Source organism: Frieseomelitta varia, unplaced genomic scaffold (assembly GCF_011392965.1).
Source record: "Frieseomelitta varia isolate USP_RPSP 00005682 unplaced genomic scaffold, Fvar_1.2 scaffold_182, whole genome shotgun sequence".
NCBI classification, from domain to species: Eukaryota; Metazoa; Arthropoda; class Insecta; order Hymenoptera; family Apidae; genus Frieseomelitta; species Frieseomelitta varia.
In genome coordinates, this window is record NW_025109550.1 from 1,894,765 (window position 1) to 1,908,175 (window position 13,411).

Below are 13,411 nucleotides of genomic sequence, written 5' to 3' on the forward strand. Positions count from 1 at the left end.
GGCTTCGTAGAAGCGCGACACACAGCGAGCGAGCTGAGAAGCCGACTATCCGTCACCGGAAATAGATTGTTCGTTGGTGAAGCGGTCGCTTAATACCGCGGCAAACAATAGTTGACCCGAATATGCAGGCTGAAATGACGAACGAGTCTCGACCCTGATGAGACCGAAAGCCGCTCGTTACGAACAATTGCGCGCTGAAAGGTCATTAACCGCGGCCGGTTGCCGCGGCTGTTCGCCGTGTCGCCGATCTCTGTCCGTTTCCACTGACTTGACCGTTTCTTCTTTTTTTTATTTTTAGTGCCCCCGAGCCATTTTTAAAAAACCTCGCGTTGCACAGGTGTGTCGCCATGCGATTCCTTCGTGCAACTGCGAAAAAACACCAAGCAACGCGATAAAAGTGTTATAAATTGATAAAATTTCCAGAGACGATTATAAATTGATCATTTTGACCAGTTTGACCGGTTTGAAATGGTATTAAAAAATTGTGTTGGATAATGCTGTGTTGGATAGTACGTATGCTAACTATGTACGTAGAAGTAAATAAAAGTATAAATTATATAAAAGCATAGTGTAATAATATATAATATAATAATATAAAAGTATAAAGTAAAAATTTTCGATTTATGCAGGTGAAGTTTGGGTTTAACAAGCTAGAACTACCAAAATCGTCATCATAATTTTCGTTGGATCGTTTTGCAAACGTAAAACAGTGTAGTTTAGAGATTTAAATGATTTTTCGTAAAATGTATAAATCGTACTCGTGCACTTTATCGTATCTCTCTGTTTTCTTCGCTTATTAACTATCTCTAGATGGAAATTTTACGTTTTAATCGCCGGTAGCTCTGGTATTAATTGAAGAGAAAGTAATTAGGAGAGGAAGCTTCGATGTGACTGACGACGACGTGGCGCTATAATCGAAACCGAGCGCATTGCATCGCGGCCAAACGCTGTGACGCTGTTCGACGCGAATCTGAATAATAATTATATAATAAATTATTTATTACTTCCACATTACAACGACATTCAACTCAAATTAATTTAAATCAATTTTATTTTAATTTTACATTTTGCACTAAATATTTTTGTTACTCGATCGTGTGACGATTCAAATATTTTTTGATTTATTCAATACTGACTGATTATGCAATAGAACGTGTAATTAAATAGAATTGGGTAACAACATATTTTTATCTTTCCTCCTACTATGCCATCAAACGTAGCCTGTCTGTGCCTGGGAGGAGTACTTGGGGTGCAAAAGGCTAATAAGAACGTGGACGTCATTTCATAAAGTCTCGATTCTATTTAAGAACGTTAAAGCAGCTTTATTGAATAACTTTTACAATAATAACTTTTATCAGATGTTTGACCAGGATTTGAAAATGCTCGGTCAATCGTGAAACATAGATTGCAACGGACACCTGTCCAAACAACGAAATTCGAGAAATATCTGTCTCGTGTGCTGAAAAGTTTGAAAAATATGAAGAAACGTGTCTCGACGCAATAATCGCTAGTGGTAGATACAAGACACGACCATTAATCCAGTGCGTATTGATATTTTAAATGTTTAAACTTTCGATCCTTTACAAAAAGAATATTTCTTCCACGTTCTCGTCAAACGCGCTGACTGCTAAATTTTTTTTCACTTCTATCGAAATTTTCTCGTTTCTAATCCAACGATTGCACGTGAACGAAAACGTTCAAACTTTTCACGAAGGATCGAGGATCACAGAATTGTTGGCCAGGTAATTGGGAAATCCTATGGAGTTATTAAAAGAGTTATTAAAAGACAATTAGATAGCCGAGTGTTGTGTCGTTTGGAAGTTCATTCTAGTCGAGCGTTGCGGGAGCGTAATTGTAGCGGCGATAGCGAGAGTCAGCTAGTTTTGAGGTCAGGGCAACGACGTGGAGGATCCTTGTGACGTACAGTGCTCCAAGGAGCGCTCCGGTTGGCCTTCGACCTGAACGGCACCCCCCACTCGGGGGACCTCTTCCTTTTTGCAGGACTATTCTTCCTGCCGCGATACTGTTCCACGGACGTTCTTTAAACGGTGATTCCCCTTCTCTTTCTCTAAGAAAACGGAAACGAGGTTGCCTTTTTCTTCCTTTTTTTTCTGTTTTTTCTTTTTCTCTTTTTTTCTTTTTTTTTTTTTGCGAATTGCATCTTTCATCGCGTCAACCTTCTTCGTACGTTTGGCGATGTCAGCATCGTTTCGATTTCGAGAAAGATACTTTTAAAAATAAAAATACCTAATACCTAGGAAACTTTGTCACTTCTAACCACAGACAATACGGCGAGAACGTCGCCCTTACGCAAAACGAAAGTTTTTTCGAAAAAATTTATTTCATCGTTTTAAAAAACGAACGAGGAAGTTCGGTGTTTGAGGCGAGCTGAAAATCCATTGTCTCACGTTTCAAAGAAACGAAATTGGCTCGTAACCTTTTCACTGGCTCTCGACAGTAGTTGCTCGAGATATTTTGGACACGTTTTTATATAACGACCTGATTGAAAGATCAAGATCAAGAGAGCCGAGTAGCCTGTATCGCCTGTAGAGACCGGCAGTCGTTCCTAAAACGCACGCTGCGATCCTTTGGTCATGGGCTCGTACTCCGCGAGTGTAACGTGGTTCGGAAGGTGAAAGTTTTTTTAGTTCGGTTATCGAACATCGTGGCCTAGACCGTAAAAAAAAAAAAAAAAAAAAAAAAAAAATTGCCTCGCGAGAATTGGTCACGTCAAAGGTGAAACTTTTCTTTTCCCCCCCGAAAATTAATTTCTCGAAGACTCCTCGAGACTGGAAAGAGAAAAACCGTCCACCGTCTGTTATTTCCGTTCGATTCCGGTAAATAGCAATCCAGCACGTAAATATCTTTGGACAAGTAAGTAAGTAAATAAGTAACTATCTTTAGATATACGTCTCGTACAAAACATGTAGAGATAGAGCGAGATCGGTCGATCGACTTGATTTTTAAAAATATCGGTCTATTGCCGCCGTCTGAAATACCGGCGCCTACGATATCGGCGTGAATCATCGCCGGTACGAACGTTTAATTGACAAACGATATCGGGATAAAAATCGACGATCCGGTCGGTGCATTCTGCAACGGTGCACTCAACTGAAGATAAGATCCCGGTCTTGGTTTGGCCACCAAAACGTCACGATAAACGTGAGCTTCTCTGTGAAGAGAATCGCGAAACTGTGACAGTTCGGTCGTTCGATCGCCGAAAAAATAAATTCCCGATCGACAGATGGATCCGAAGTGTTCTTGGATTTCTCGTTGCCTACCAGCAGCTAGGCAGCAACGACGTTGTTCTATCAACAATGTGAGCGTGTCCGTTACGTAACAAAAAGCGGCCGCGTACGAGCGATAGAACGAGCGAGTATATGTATATATATGTGTGTGTGTGTGTGTGAGTTAGTCGCTTAATTATAACTCTATAGCGATATATTCCCATGTTCCTTGACCCGTTAAGCCGATTCGTTTGTCCGTTCGTTTATTCGAAACGTGGATTCGACGCGGAGAATCGATGAGAATCGTACATTCGCGGCACGTTCTACGTTCTCGTGGCCGGTGGAAATCGGCCGCTGAAAGAAAGTGCAAGTGGCCGAGCGAGGTAGGGGGAGGAAAAGAAAAGGAAAGGAAAAGAACCGAAGCAAGAGAATTTTAGAGAAGCGGTATCGTGCGATATTAGGATGCAGTTGAAGATTGGAGAAAGAGAGAGAGAAAGAGAGAGAGAGAGAAAAGCAAAGAGGCTTGGCCTCTTCCAACTATGTAACCGCTCGGTCGAGATACAGCACCGCAGACAGAGAGTTTTTCCGCGAGCGCGAGCGGCGCGCATAACGCTAAGCAATCGACTAGGCTTGTTGCAGCGGTGTTAGAGGTTCCCCTACTGGAGAACGTAGTACAGCAACGCTGCCGTTTTACGAGGAGGGTTCTCTCTTCCACTTCCACAGTTCCTCCACCGCACGGCGCACGGGTTCCTCGTCGGTGAGCGCTGGTGCCCGTGGCCGCTGTCCCAGTCGTCGCCCTACTTTGTCGAAGCCAACTCAGCTCGACACTCGGTTTACACCTCGGTACGACGAGAGAAAAACACGTTCACGCGCACACGCGCGCGCTCACACACACGTGCACGCGTACATACAGAGACGGGCCACGCGTATACACGCGAGACGTACCTACGTAGGCCACACACACGTACATACACACACACACCCGCGCGCGCGCGTACGTACATATATAGATACACTGACACACATATATATATATATATATATAGATATATATATATATATACACGCACGCGCGCGCGTACGTCAAGAAGGAACGATACAACTCAAGCGGAGACAACACACACGGTGTGGAGATCGGTGTGCGCCGATGGTGGTGGTGGTGGTTGTGAAAGTGATGGTGATGGACGTCGTTGTTTTGCCGCAAAACGGAAGTGCGCCGCGCGAAAACACGATACGTTTGCACGGCTGTGGTGCGAAGCGTGGACCCACGTGCAACATCGACCGGAAGTGCCAGTACCAAGGAAGAAGGAAACGGCCCGTCCTCCGACCTACGACAACCTGCTGCGTGTTCGGAGCCGTACTCGCGACCACCTCGGCGTAACGACTCCAGCTTCGTCCTCGCGGCAGCTTCGTCCTCTACTTTGCTCGCCAGCGGACGTCGACGATCGACGTTTCGAGCAACGATCGACGGAGAAGGAAACGTCAGCCGGGCTGCTACTGGATACGCGGTCGGGACGGAACGTCGGTGGAACGTGGCGCGCGTCGCAACTTCCAGAATTATCAGTGCCGGACGTTGCACTCCGACGCAGCGCACCGCTCGATCGATTTGAAGTTTCACCTTGTCGCGAGCCGACGAAAAGGTGAAAAAGAAGAGGAAAAGATCGAGCAGAGCGGGCGCACAGATCGTGGGCGATCGAGCGAGCGACAGAATGTCGGATGGAACTGAATGGCAGAAGATCGAATCGGTATACGTTTCTCGATCCGGGGCATGTGCGCGGCACGAGGTATCGAAATAGGTGCCGAGCCGAATAGGGGACCTATTCTAGCTGGGAAACGATCGGTGGTCGCGCCGTTCAGGAGAAAGTGCATGGGCTCGCGAACCGGAAGTGCCATCGAGCGAGAATACTCAACGCCGCGGTTCTGTCCCTTTCTCTCTTCTATTCGCCCGCCTCCTCTCCGTCTCTCTGTCTATCGTCGTAGCGCGACTATATCCGCTCGTACGTCGTTTATGATCGTTTCGTCGATTTCGAGCGCGAAGGACGCGGCGCGTGTGCTCCTCACACGCGCCTACTAGCCAACAGATCTCTCTTCGTAGAGAGAAACACGTTTGTTCTCGTCAACGAAACTCTTATCGACGATCGACGAGTCTTCTCGAAAATCGTTCGTCCGATCTTGAAAACGTCACTGCCAATCGCGCGGTGCCACCTAGGTGACACCTTACTTTGCTCACAGCTGTGATTTTTTTATTCATTTTCGCTCGCCTTCCTCCTTCCCTCCCGCCCCCTCCCTCCCGCCCTCTGCTCCTGTTTCTCTTAATCAACGCCGCTCTGCGGCGTCTCCACGGCCAAAGTCAAACCGTGTACATCATCTCTCTCTCTCGGCGGTGCGTGCGCCCAATCGGCGGGGCATGCGCCCTGAGCAAAGGAGCCCGCAACAGCCGCGTTCGAAAAGCGCGACCCTTGAACACTGGCGGATTGAAGCGTTTCGCGGATCGCCAATCGATCGATCCGCTTCGTTCTTCGTTTCTCGTCACACGCGCATACACACGCACGCACACATACACACACGTACACACACTGCCATCGGTCTCGCGCGAGTGACCAGACCGCTTTACAATCGGCCGCTCGATCGGGAATCGTACACCACTGCCAGTAACCCCGAGGAGAGGAAAACCCGCGACCGCGACCCGCCATCACGTGACGAGGTCAGCCAAAATTGGGCACAGCCACCGTTCTTCGTGCATTATTCTATCCCGTCGTCCGAAATTGCAACTCGAAACTGCCTCGGGTCGATGATGGTATCGTAGCCTGCCTCCCGTGGAACGAGCTTGTCCTCGTTTCTCTCTCTCTCTCTCTCAACGAAAAATTTTTTCAAAAGTTTTTCTGCTCACGACGTAGAAACAGAAAAAGAAAGAAAACGTAACGTACGTCGGACACGTGCTCGCCGATCCGTCAATTGGAAACGCATCGTCGCGACCGCGTTCTCAGAAGGGACAAAGTGTCTGTTGCTGTGGCACTGGCGAGACAGAGACACGGACAGCGCGGTGAAAGAAAGGGGAGGGGAAAAAAAAGCGCGAGTTTCGTTACGTAACCGCCGCTTCGCACGGCTGCCATTTTGGTCCACGCACACGCACGCCTAAGTGACACGCGAGCGTCGCCTGTGCGTTCCGCGATCGTCTCTCCGTGCAAAGCGGACGCATGAATGGTGGTGTGCGGCTCGCGTGTCGCCTGCAACGCGATAAGAACCAGTCTGTTTGATAATGTCGTCGCAACGCTGCCAGGGCTACCACCACGCCCGAACGAACCCGTCGTAATCGTTGCACTGCGCCGCTTCCGTCGATCGTTCGTATCTCGCGCGCAACCCGCTTCGAAGCGGTGCAACGAACCCGCCGCCCGAAGAACTTCACGTGGACCAAGACCCGAGACCGTGCTGCCTGGTGCCAGCTATTTTCGAAAAATCCTCACCGCCGTACGATGAATTGGCCGTCGAACGTCTGAAACTACGAAACTATGAAACTCGAGGATCCTCGTTTCTTTTCAAACGTCTGCCATCCATCGAAGAGAGAGATTGCGAGACAGTCTTCCAGTGACCAACGTTGACGTCGAGTCAAAGTAGTCGCGGAGTAGTACAGGTGAAACGAAAACTGTGAAAGTATCGTGTGCTCCACGCTGGATCGTCAAACTGCCACGGATAATCGACAAGTTCCATTGATCGTCGAGTGTGCTCGTCGAGAAGCAGCTACGCTCGGGATTCGATCGTTGCGAATAATCGATCGCCTAAACGTTTCTTTCACGTTACTTTCTTTCGAGCTCGATCTTCGAAACATATCGAAGTGATCGAACCGAGAAAGCTAAGAAAAAGGGGCAGAAAAAGGTAACTTTGCGCAGCAGACGAGGAAACAAACAAACAAACGAATCGTCGATGGTTGACGCATGAGGAAACCAGGAAGAGCGTTTTCTCGCGTAGAATGAAGGATAACGCAGTTCCGAAGCCGAAGCATTCGCACAAATCTCGTGCAAATGGGTCGTGAGTGTTTCGGAGACGTTGCACGCCTTGTACTTGAAAACCGATCGATATCCAGCATACTTCTACGCATCTTCGCTCCGATCGCTCGATAAATTTCCATCGACCAACGCATGGACCTGACACCCGCTAGGAACTCAACGATAATCATCCGCGAATCGTCGATTTAGTCGAGAATTTTCAGCAACTCGCAACGCCAGTGGACTCGAGATCCAGCGAAAGGGTCGAACAAATGAGGAACAGGCGCACGTGCAAATACTTGCGAAAACGGACGAAACGTCGGAAACAGGTCGTTGATTGTGCTAAACGAATTTTTGGCTAGGTTCGAGAGGATAGAAGTGACGTAGAAGTTGGTGACCAGTGTGTACGTGTATGTGTGTCGTTGCGTGGGCAAAATAATATATATATATATACAAAAGTACGATACGCGTGAGAGTGCAGCCAGTGTACAAACGCTGATGTAACACGACGAACCTCTCGTGTTCACACCTGAGCTCCGGCAATCGTCGCATCGTCGTCGGCACGTCGGCGACCTTCTTTAACACCGTCCCGATACCGACGTCCCGGTATCGCCCGCAGGGATTTCGGGAACACTCTGCCACTTTTCGTGTTTTGGATGTCTTAAACGGAAAAAGATGTAAGTGCAAACTACTTCCGGCGAGAAAAAGCATTGAAATTCGAAATTCCCTGTCGCAGTTTCGCGAACACCCGCGCGCGTGAAATTCTATTATATATACCGCGGCGAGCAGCAGTAGTCGGTAAATTTGCGCAAACTTTTCAATCTTGGGAGAAGAAGAGGAACTGTTCGTTTGAAAATTCGTGATTCGTGTCGCCATAAATTGTTACGCGGTCAAAGTCAATTCTGGAATGAAAGATGCAGGAAGAAACGAGGAGCGAGAATCAGGATCGCGAGATTGTAAATCTGTCCGGTATGTTTCTATCGGGTTTCGATCGGATCGGGAGTCGAAAGGTCTAGGTCGTTCCAAAGCAGGTGACTGTTGCCGAAAATTCGTGAGAATTTGCTGAGCAAACCTCAGTCGAAGGATAGACGTGCCTCCCGCCTCCCTCCCTCCCCCCTCTCCCGTCGAAATTACGCTCCTCGTGGCACGAGGAAGCGCAATGTTCGAGGATGAACGTGAAGTAACGCCGCGAACGCGCTGATGCAAGCGTTAAAGATACGAAAATAATTTTTTAATGAATTCTGGTAACCTTGGGGAAACCATTGAGACTAGGAAAGTTTACGTAGCACCGAGCAGAGGTGAAACCGTACTCTGTACGGTGTTCCACAACCGGCGTGTAATTATCCCGCGGATACTCGTTATCGCGTCGAACATCGTCTCGGATTTATTCAGAGCCGAAAGGAACTCTCACCGTGCGGGAGATGCGGATTTTATAATCCCGGCCGGAGCAACGTTTTTTCCTTCGTCTTTTTCTTTATTTCCCGATCACAGCGCAACGATCGCGAAACGAAAACATCGGCAACGGGTTACACGTGCGATCGTTTCCGTTCGATTTCATTGATTCACGAGCGACGCCGTTCAGGTTGCCTAAGGCTATTGTTTCCGTTTAATTGGCCGCTATCTATTCTCAGGATCATCGTAGATGAATTTGCACGATCGCTCGTTCACGGCAGGGCGGAACGGTTTTTCTCTGTAATCTATAAATACGTGAGATCGACGCGGCGATGCACGAGCCGATATTGTCAGGCGAATCCGCGTACAACGAATCGTTTGTCAGTAGTTCACCAATTTGTCGACCATAGTGTTTCTCTTTTTTCTCTTTTCTTGTTTCTCATTGATTATGTTAAATATGCAGAATTGCTCTCCGAGCCACGCTAATGGGCGCCTCTTTTTTCGACAAACTGCTTTTCAAAAGACCACGACGCGACATCGCCATCGATTGTCCCGTAATCAGAGCTCGCGTCGAAACGAGAATCTCGTTTATAAAAATAAATAAAAAAAACAAACGTCTGAGTTTTGTTCTACCGTCGTTTCACGTAGGAGAGCCACGTATATACAAATATATCGGCGAGAGGCGAGTTCTCAGGTGAACAGGGAATTCTATCGAAATTCGCGTCTGCTGCGCGCAGGGTTCGCGCGAAATCCAATTGCCCCACTTCGGGGCTGCCTCGATAATCCGCGCGATACGAAGCCGAAGTTAACACAGCCTGGCAGCAAGCGTAAACGCATCAGAAGTTAGCCGATGAACGAAGACAGCGGCTGACGACGTTTCCATCCGTTTCCTACGCGGCTTTGCTTCGATGACGAAGCGAAACGAGAAGCACAAGGGTAGGGGAGGGGAAATTGCTAAATACGAACGTTAGTTAGTTCTATCCTTTCCTCCTGATCATTCCAATTTCGAAAGAAATGGACACGTGAAATGAAAATCTGGCACAGTGGGAATTTTGTCAAGATTCGAAACATTCGTGTGACTTTCTTTCGACTATCACGATCGAGTGTAAAACAATGAAACTTGAAATGTTAAAAGCACGTGGGGATTTTCTAATTTTCAAATTGAAGAATTCGAATTCGAATTTCGCGCGTTGCAACATCTTTCGTCGAACCGAGTAAAATTCGTACGACTCGATATTTCTGAGGAAGATGAATGCAAAATTCGTGGACAATTCAGCCGATCGATGCACGATGTGATCGAATACGATACAGAATACGAGTGAATAAGTAGCGTGGTTTAGCCAACGCTTAACCGTAAGTAAGGAGCACGCGGCACATGGCGGGAACTAGAGTTGTGCAACCCCGCTTGAAGCTATTCTGGCGGATGAGCGCAGTAGCGTTGTGACGTCCCTAACCAGACCTAACCTCTCCGCGCATCGACGCGCGCCCTCTCCCGATGACGAAGCTTGAGGTAGGTCCGGCACGAACGTCCGTACGAATGCACGTTACGTTGCAGCCAGCCTGCTCCACTACTGGTCCAATCATGCGTACTACGATCCCCGTGGCGCAGGCGACACACCGATATATCGCACCTCTTTCTCTTTTTCTTTTTCTTTTTTTTTTTTTTTTTTTTNTTTTTTTTTTTTTTTTTTTTTTCCCTCCCCCTAACCGCGCCATGACCTTTTCATCCCTTCATCAGTCATTAACTGGATCGCCCTTGCCACCATGTCGAATTTAACAATTCATCCCTCGACGCGATCGATCCTTCACGATGATTTGTTTTTTTGTTAAACAAGTTATCGGTTATTATTATGGACGAGACGTCGCCGTATACGTTTTAGTATTTTTATGGACGTTTAGTATTATTATGGACGAAACGAAACAGATTCGAACGTGCGAGCACGAATTGACAAGCTCTGTTTTCAACAGAGGTATAAAATTGTCAAGATTCTTTCTTACAACACGATTCTTTATCAGTTACAACGTGTCACTAAATTTTGCCAATCGTTGGCTAATAAATTGCTTCCTTCCGTTGGTCGTGAAAAATGTAACATCAGGTGTGTTTTTCATGGCCAACTCCTGGATCAATTCCAACCAAAATTGGAATTGAGTAAGAATATTATTTTATAATGATGATTTTAATAATTGTAACAATAATAATAATTTCGTGATAGTAATAAGAATCTTATCACATAATAATTTTAGCCACAAATGTTCACGGGCAATACTTATATTTGCATATGGTATATCGGAGCACGCAAGAAATCATATAAGAACAAAATTTTAAGCGAACATCTTGAAAACACTCTTCGTACTGCCACCACCTATATCAAACCAGATATTGATGAACTGGTATCAACAAAGACACAAGCTCAGTGTTATATAAACACTAAATTTTCATATCCATTTCTTTCATATAAATATATTTTTCACAAATCAATATATTGTTTCACTATAAAAAGTTGTTTTAACATCGTCATGAGTAACATATAGGTTGAATAACATATACATTGAACTGATAAAAGACATATATCAAATATAACTGTAGATAATTACAAATATTATTATAAATTATAAATATAACTATAAAAGTTGTTTCAACATTGGATAACAAAGATATATAAACCATGCGCGACCCCCGACAAACTTTTGTTGGCCAATGAGGCCCAGTAGATCAGATTCAGATCGATTTAGAACAGGAAGGGAACGAAAGACGCTCGATTGGAAATTGATTTAATTCTCGCAGCAAGATGTGAGCAAATACGAAGTAAATACGACGGATAAAGTATGACGGGGACAAAGTGGCCAGTCGACTTTATCCGTTAACCGATCTCGGGGAACCTAGTGTCAGGGTGGCCAGAAAGAAACCTTATCCCGAAAACGTCACCGAGGCGTTTCTACGTCGCGCCGGTGCCGTGTCACCGATTATAACCGGCTAGATCTCGGCCTATAGAGGCCACGTGCGTAGAAAATAGATAACAACTAGTAGGCTCTTCGCGGCCTATGCCAATCTCGTACTAAATATACCGGCCATTACAGCCACCAACTACCACTCCGCCATGACTTTCGTCTCCATCCGCCGATGCCGTTCCAACTCGCGATCGCGCAACGGCCACCCAACTAAACCAGATTCAGGCTGACTCTGAATTTGATTTAACGGAAGCTTGAAGTTTTTTTTAGCTACCATCGGGAAAAAGTTGACCTAAAGTTGTACGTACTTTGTACCGGGACCCATTTCCCGTTTCCGTTCCGTAGCTTCGTCGATCGTCGAATGAGCTTACGAAGAACACCGGCCGTGTTTCATCATCTAAACGATCCGTGCGTCGCTCGTTCACTGCATTTACTCGCACGACGAAGCAACTCGCCGCCGGCTTTTCATTGGCTTCGCGCGTTTCACGGCAAAAAGGTAACAGAGAAAGAAAAAAGAAAAGAACGATTCGCGACAAACGATTAGCACACGATTGATACACTGCGTGTGTGTGTGAGAGAGAGAGAGAGAAAGAGAGAAGAGAAAAGAAGAAAAAAAGAACACCGTACGCCGTGAATAATGTATTCGATAGCCAGCGATGCCGATGGTAATGTCGCTTTTGCACACAGAAGAAAAATGACTTAACGAGTGGTCGACCTTATTGTGACTCATTAACCAATGAAATAGGAGTGCGAGCTTTGCTACGTTTACTATGTTCCAGCCGGAGATTAGAGGCTGAAAAACTTCGTACTCGCGGACTCGCGGTTCTGCAAATATGCACGCTCGAGCGCGGCGCAACGCGTAAACGAAGGACTCACCTCTCCGTGAGGGCAATTTATTAACAAATGGACCTGTACACAATCTGTCAATCTTCTCTTTAACGCATTGCGTACCACACTCGGCTGCTTCCGCACACTTTTGGAGCAACAGGGAAAATTTGTACAATGCATACATGCACTTCTTTAATTCACATCGATAGAATATTCATAAATATTACTATATATTTTTTTACAGTAATATTTAAGAATCTGTTTATCATGTATTTTAGAATTTAACTATTATTTATTTTATATTTATACTGAAACATTGAGGACGGTACGCTCTGACAAACACATAGCCTGTATTTTCTCGTATTTTTTTGAATTGTTTGATACATGATCGAAAGAGTTCAAGAGAATGTACAGCATTCAACAAATGTATTATTTTATCAATAATTAAAATTATTGATTGTTCTTCATTTTAGAGGTATTTTATTAAATAAAATAAAAATACCTCTATTATAACGTGTTTCTTGGTGTGGTACGTTAGGAAACAATTTCCCTACTTCTTGACAAATTATAATTACAACGTTATAATATATAATTATATATTATATAATATAAATTATATATAACGTTGCCTGGGTCGTAATATATTATATAATATAAAATATATATAACGTTGTCTTACAATGCAAAAAAAGCGTTCCCCGTCCTCAACAGTTGAAAACTGAAAGACGCGAATTCACGTCTCCCGTTCGCAATGTGCTAACAGTGAATAGTCTTGGCTGTGCCTTTGTGGCAAAATCGCGCGAAATATGCCATAGTTTTTTTATTTTATTTGCGCACGAATTTGCTGGCCAATCACTTTCAAATGTTGAGGAAGGTTAATCACCCCAGGCGTCAAAGACAATGATCAGAACCAAGCCTCGCGGACCGACGAACTAGTAACTGAATCACGATGAATGGTCAGGATTTTTTAACAACAGTACAAGATAGAAGTCTTCGAATATATGGATAAATTTCTTGCAAATTCAATGATGA

The 13,411-nt window shown here is 45.5% G+C and overlaps 1 protein-coding gene across 2 annotated transcripts in view; it reads left to right on the forward strand.

Moving 5' to 3' along the window:
• The first annotated feature begins 7,712 nt into the window (after positions 1-7,712).
• Positions 7,713-13,411, forward strand: part of LOC122538948 (hormone receptor 4) — a 44,139-nt gene continuing 38,440 nt past the window's right edge. The window contains exon 1 of one of the 2 annotated variants that reach the window (XM_043673467.1): positions 7,713-7,887. The gene's annotated coding sequence lies outside the window, so the exon portion shown is untranslated. Of the gene's footprint in view, positions 7,888-13,304; positions 13,315-13,411 lie in introns of those variants that run through there. The other variant, XM_043673468.1, reaches the window with a different exon arrangement.